The sequence below is a fragment of the Sinocyclocheilus anshuiensis genome, unplaced genomic scaffold (assembly GCF_001515605.1).
Source record: "Sinocyclocheilus anshuiensis isolate Anshui unplaced genomic scaffold, SAMN03320099.WGS_v1.1 scaffold928, whole genome shotgun sequence".
Lineage (NCBI taxonomy): Eukaryota > Metazoa > Chordata > Actinopteri > Cypriniformes > Cyprinidae > Sinocyclocheilus > Sinocyclocheilus anshuiensis.
The window spans coordinates 143,024-149,408 of record NW_015552531.1 but is presented as its reverse complement, the minus strand read 5'-3'; the positions used below and the strand labels follow the sequence as shown (position 1 = coordinate 149,408).

The window sequence follows — 6,385 nt, the reverse complement described above, 5'->3', positions numbered from 1 at the left end:
CTTATTCATTTCACTTTTGGTGTGAAAAGGCTTTTATATTTGCCAAAAATAGTTATTTTAAAATCAAACAAGCAACCCCTGTCCAGATTTAAAAAGTAATGCAAAAGTAACATAACGCATTACTTTCCATAAAAAGTAACTAAGTAATGTAATTAGTTACTTTTTTATGGAGTAACGCAATATTGTAATGCATTACTTTTAAAAGTAACTTTCCCCAACACTGCAGGCATGTGGTTCTTGATTTCTTTTTATTAATTCACTATTTGTAAACTGATGTTTACTGTTAATTTTTTAGAAATATCAATAGCATTTGTATTAAAACTATATTCACTGAACGTAATCAAAAAAAACGAGAATCTAATAGAATCGAGAGCATTTCTTTTTATTAATTCACTATTTGTAAACTGATGTTTACTGTTAATTTTTTAGAAATATCAATAGCATTTGTATTAAAACTATATTCACTGAACGTAATAAAAAAAAACCGAGAATCGAATCGAATCGAATCGAATCGGGACATCTGAATCGATACCCAGCCCTACTGTTAAATATAGGGATTTGAGTGTTTAGTCAGTCTTTAAAGCTTTTCGACCAAAAATTACAACAAGGCAAAGAAAGAGGGGTGTGTGTTAACATTATTTGTGTTCTTTAACAAGAGCCCACGGCTTTGCCAGGAGAGTGTTTATAGAGATGTTTGGTTCTCCTGGGACAGCTGGCCATTTTCAGTAGCGTACACTCATCTCACCCTGAAAGGCTCATTTCATCCTCTGCTAAAAATACCAACATGTGAGGAAATACCTAATTATGGGTCGTACCGATCATCTGCATATATAGAAACGTCAACATTCTGTGGCAGCAGTCAGCCAGACCAGGCACAGTGGGAACGTATTGTGAGCTAATTTTACCCCAAAAATATGATCTCATGAATGCTGAGGCGGTTCACAGGATATGTACAGTTTCCCATTTTAGAATCCGTGTTTCTATTTTCATGATAACGGTTTTGTTAAGGGTTTTCAGTTGCTGTGAATATTGACCTCTGGCAAGAACACTGGTGTGACACTCTTCCACACCCAAATCTTTTCTTCTTCTCATCATCTTTATCCAGTCATTAAAAATGCATCAATCCGTCATGTTTGGATGTGAGTACTGTAGTTGATTGCTTAGTCACAGATGATGGCTGACTGCTTCTCTCTTGACAAATCATAGCTAATTGTATCCTTAAAATCACTCTTCTCAGTAAAAAAATCTTAGTATCATATTTTGTGTTAAAAGTAAAAACTTATATTTTGAGTATGTTGTGTTGGGCATTTGTATGAAACTAGGCTGAGCAATGTATTAAATATTTGTTAAAAATATATTAAATATTTTGCAACATCATTAAGTGTCATTAAACTAATTTGGCATCCAGTGTTTGAATCACAACCTGGTGAGTTCAGTTCATTTCTGTGAATCAGTTCAAAATCTCCATTTCAGTGAATGGATTTGGATTCAAATTAGGGAAACTATGCTTCAACATAATTGACCATGTCGAATATGTAAATATGTTGATTAGGGATATAACGATTAGTGGTCGATCGATATATCGGCTGATACTTGGAATTTTTCAAATATCTGCATCAGCCGATAAGTTTTTCTGTTTGGCTGATGTGTTTGAGGCGGGACTTTTATTTTGACGGCGCTGAGAACGGCAGCGCCTGAGCGCACACCGCTCACATTCTCCCACTTGTTCGCTGTTGTCGTTCAGTTCTGTTTAATATGGATAGAAGTCTGTCTAATAATCAGATAGAACTGTTAAACAAAGGAATTAAATTGTATACAAAAAAGTATTATAACGATTGCTTTAATATTATTAGTAATAGAAAGGCAAACATTATAATACTTTCTCGTTTGCCGTCAGCATTCAGCAAATACGCATTTATATAATTTAAACAAATCTTTGAATGACTAATGAACATTTAATCTCACAAACCTTGCAGACTTAGTCGAATCTAGTTGAGATCTTGTGAAGTGTGCATTTGTATACTACATAAAACATATCTGAACGAAACGGCAGACGAGCTGAATGAGACACAGATTCACTCTCTGACAGCAGGTGGCGCTTATGAACAGCAATGATACAGTGTTTCCTGGGTAACCACCGTAAACAAAGCAGAGCTGCGCTTATGAACACTACTTTAATATGCATTGTTCAGAGGCAAGATGAAAAGAAAATACCACGTAAACTTTTCTAAAGATAGTCAGTTCCCCTCAGAGATACATTCATATAAACTCCTACTCCAATTGTATCGCGATTTGTTTGGCTTCTCAACCGATTTGAATCGTCACATATTTTAATCGATTTTCGACCGGCTCGCGGTTAATCGTTACATCCCTAATGTTGATTTGTATTGACACGTCACAGTGTTGCATTGGGTTGCATTAGTATACCAGTCTCAATATATTATGGTATTAAATTTGAGGATTATCATTCCATCTATATTTGCTTTTCTACAGTATTGGAAATTTTTTTATCTTTACAAATAATTGTTTGATTAATCAACTAATCAGAAAAATAATCAATAGAAAAAATTATTGTTAGTAACAGCCCTAATTCAATTAATTTGGGTTCAGACTATTTGGATTCAAATGATGCATATTCATATGATTCCGAATATTCAGATTCAAATGTTTCAGATTCAGAATCAAACAATTCAGAATCAAACAATTCTAATTCAAGGATCCTTTTGCATCATCAATGTTCACGCTTAGTGATATTTGTCATGTTTGGTACATTTATGGTTAATTTTATAGTTAAATAAAATGAATATAGTTGGTTTTCCAGATTGAGTTACATCACCCTTTTAAGCCTTTTCAGAGCAACTGCTTAAATATAGCTTATATATATATAATCAAAAGGCCGAAATATATTTACATGCAATAATTTTAGCTGTATTGCTGAAGGTGAGTGGTGTATGTGTGTCTTTTTGTTTTCAAGCCCGTCTGTCTGTCTCTAGGTTTCGCCATGCAGTTCTGACACGCTAGAGCTGGCATGAGGGTGCGTTTGAAGCCTGTGCACGGGGCGTTTTGTCCTGTGCTCATTTAGAGCGGTCTGGCCTCTGTTGTTTCCGGCTCCACCTCATACGATACAGGGCGACAGGGATGACTGCTGTACCAAAGCCATCCTTTCACAGATCGCTCTGCGTGTGTTCATTTCTCTCCTCTGTGTTTGGCGGGAAATAAACAGTGCGGCCATGCTTGATTTCCTCTGTCTACCTCTGATCCTCAGGCGAACCTGGACGCGGCTCGCTCTTCAGGAGGGTGTCGGGGAGGAGAGGAAAAAGATTTGTCTAAGATGCTTAGCGCAGTTTCCAGCAAGACGAGGGCAGCGTTGCGTTGGCTCCTTACCAGATTGATTATTTCAACTCTCTGTAGCCCTAAAACGACGACTGTGGGGGGAAAACCGGCATGGGTTTTGCATGCATGGATGAAAATATTTCGAACAGCTGGTCGGGTCACCACACTCAGCTCGCTCTCTCTACTCAGGATGTGTTTGTTGATTTGCAAAGAAAACAAAATGGCCAAATAAAGGGGAATCTATGGAGAATGTCAAAACAGGAAAACGTTAGTGCAGGACTTTAAAGTCAACATGAAGCAGAATAGACTAAGCTGTCAAAAAAAAATTCGAATTTTGAATATTCGTAGAATTTAAAATAAAAATCCACATTCGAATTGGTTTATAAACATTATTTTAAACATTATGCACTTTTTTCACAGATAGTCATGTTATCTTATGCTTTGAATAAACATGCATTAGTAATATTTTGCTCGATGCGCCCTCTTGTGGCCTCAAGAGAGAAGCCAAAAGCTTTTCTTCACCCTAACTGAAATTATGCATTTTAAATTCAAATACAATTCGAATTTTGATAATATTTAAGTAAAAAATTCAAATGTAGTTTTTCAACCATTTTGACAGCCCTAGAATAGACCCTATTGCGTTCTTAATGCACATTTCTGCTCTTATTGTGCACAATTCAGTGTTCCATATTAGCATAGATTCTGACGTCTGAGGTACAATTCAATTATTTTGTTTTCTGCTCCAAATGTACAATATATTTTCAAAATAATGTATTATTTTTTAAAATGAAACATTAACATGATAGACTAGTATTTCCAGTGTCGATTAGCAGCAGCAGAATCATTTAGTTGACTAGTCTTGCACATCCCTAATATTTATTTTTATGTTTTTTAATTACTTTTTTAAAAAATATATTTTTTTGCAACTGTATTTACATTCCGCAATATAAACAAAATAGCAAAATCTAGACACTTTATGTTGTCGCCATGATGCCTTTTATGTTTCACAGAAGAAAGAAAGTCATACATGTTTGGAATGACATGGGTGAGTAAAAAGATGACATAATGACAGCCATTTTTGGGTGAACTAATTACTGCCACGCCCCTTGCTCCGTCTTTCAACAAAAACTTTTGGGGCGAATCCGGCACTGTACTCCCTCGTGTTGTGGAAGCTGTCCTCAGTAAAATGCGCAGCACACAATAGCAAATTGGGGTTATAATGCTCAGGAACAGAGTTAAAAAATAAATTGCAACCACTGTTTCTTGACATCATCCGCTTTCGGAAGCCCAAACAAAGATGTTTGGGCACGGAGGTGAAAAAAAACAGCGTTTCAGGCGGTCGCACACCGGACGAGAAGCGCAGCGTTGCGTCACGCCACGTCTTTAAAATTCAAATACTTTATTTTCTATGAGTGTAGGCACACCGGCGGCGCCGTTCGGCGTCTGTCCGCGGCGCCCAGCTACGTCGTGTTATACTTATAAGAATTGTTCTAGACATGCCGAAAATTTTACGCTACATCACAGCAGCTCTTCTTCTTCGTTTTCTCTGATGCACTAACTCTGCAGCAGCACTTCTTCTTCGTCGTCTTGTCTGATGCACTCACTCAACCAAGCGTTCTAACCACAACCTCGCCCCTCCTCACCCCCCAACCATTCGAATTTCTGTAGGTGGGAATTATTTGTAATGATATTCCAATGAGCCGCTTTGTGATATCACAAAGCCCGGAAAACAAACATTGTAGTCCAAACGAGCCATTCGTTGTAGTTCTTGAAAAGGGATTTTTCGTTAAAAAAACGAAATACCTCCCTTTGGAGTGGACTTTGAGATTTGTAACTTTCTAGATCTTTTTTATGCGCAAACATACACACTGACTAACATGTTGGTCACGACTGACCAACAGATTAAAGTCATCCGGCTCATAGATTTTTTATTTTTTTACAGGATTGCAGGAGCATATGTACATGCATAATACACGCATGCACATATGTCACATAAATGTTACATAAAGAATCCTAGTCCCAGTTTTATGGAGAAAGGCTTTTTTGCATGAGATCTTGTGTCGTTTATGCTTAGGAAGTGTTATTTACATCTAGTCCAACAAGCATGTATTGCAAAGCGGATACGGCACTTTAAAAAGCTATTATATCGAGCTTCAAAGACAAACTGCCACGACGAGGACGGTCCTACAGCACTCATAGAGCCTACACCTGTGGTGCTGCAGCCCTCCATGAGTATTCCCACAGGAGTAAGGTACTTTGTCTGTTGCTATGGCGACCATTGCCCTGATTATTTTGTTCTCAGGCCCACACATTTGAGCCGCACTGGTTTTCTAAGCGCACATTCAAATCCCATAATTCAGATGGCGATGGGCTCAAAGAGGTTATAAAAAGATCTACTGGGTATTGTGGCTGTGTGATCAATTACATCACTTCCTCTGTGACTGGAAGAGAGCTGCGCTTTCAACCCTACAGGAGAGAGATGTGACGGAATAACGGCCTGGCTCATGTTCTGCACACTTTTATGACTTGTGCTTTTGTTTGGTGTTTACAGTAGTGACAGGGATCAAATAACCTGGACTATATATTACAGTAGACAGCCACAATAGATGTCTCTAAAAAGCACGCTTGAGATATTTTAAAGGGGTCATATGATGCGATTTCAATTTTTCCTTTCTCTTTGAAGTGTTACAAGTAGAGCCCGACCGATATGGGTTTTTTGGGGCCCAAATGTTCACGCAAAGAAAGAAGGCGTAACTTTTATTCTCGCTGTAGTATTGTTGCTGCCGCCGCCATGTCGTGAAGGCGCTGTGTGCTTCATATTGAAAGCGAAACTACTTTGTTTGTCCTTCCAAAAGAGGACGATATCCGCTTCGTCATACCTAGAGCTGATCCCGTCGAATCCGCCGGCCGCGCTGTTCTCAAGCCCGCCCGCTACCGCTCACTCTAGCCGCCAGCCGTTCCTCACTCTAGGCCGCCGTTCACTCTAGCCCGCTGTGTGTTTCGTTGTGAAAGCGAAACTACTTTGTTTGGTCTTCCAAAAGAGGACACGACT

General features: G+C 38.4%; 1 protein-coding gene and 1 long non-coding RNA gene across 2 annotated transcripts in view; both read left to right on the top strand.

Annotated features, from left to right (window-relative positions):
* Positions 1-6,385, top strand: part of LOC107663599 (disco-interacting protein 2 homolog C-like) — a 132,481-nt gene that overhangs the window by 37,078 nt on the left and 89,018 nt on the right.
* On the top strand, positions 3,002-3,584 carry LOC107663651 (uncharacterized). The gene is made up of 2 exons (XR_001631363.1): positions 3,002-3,180; positions 3,266-3,584. It is a non-coding gene; the product is annotated as an uncharacterized LOC107663651 (long non-coding RNA).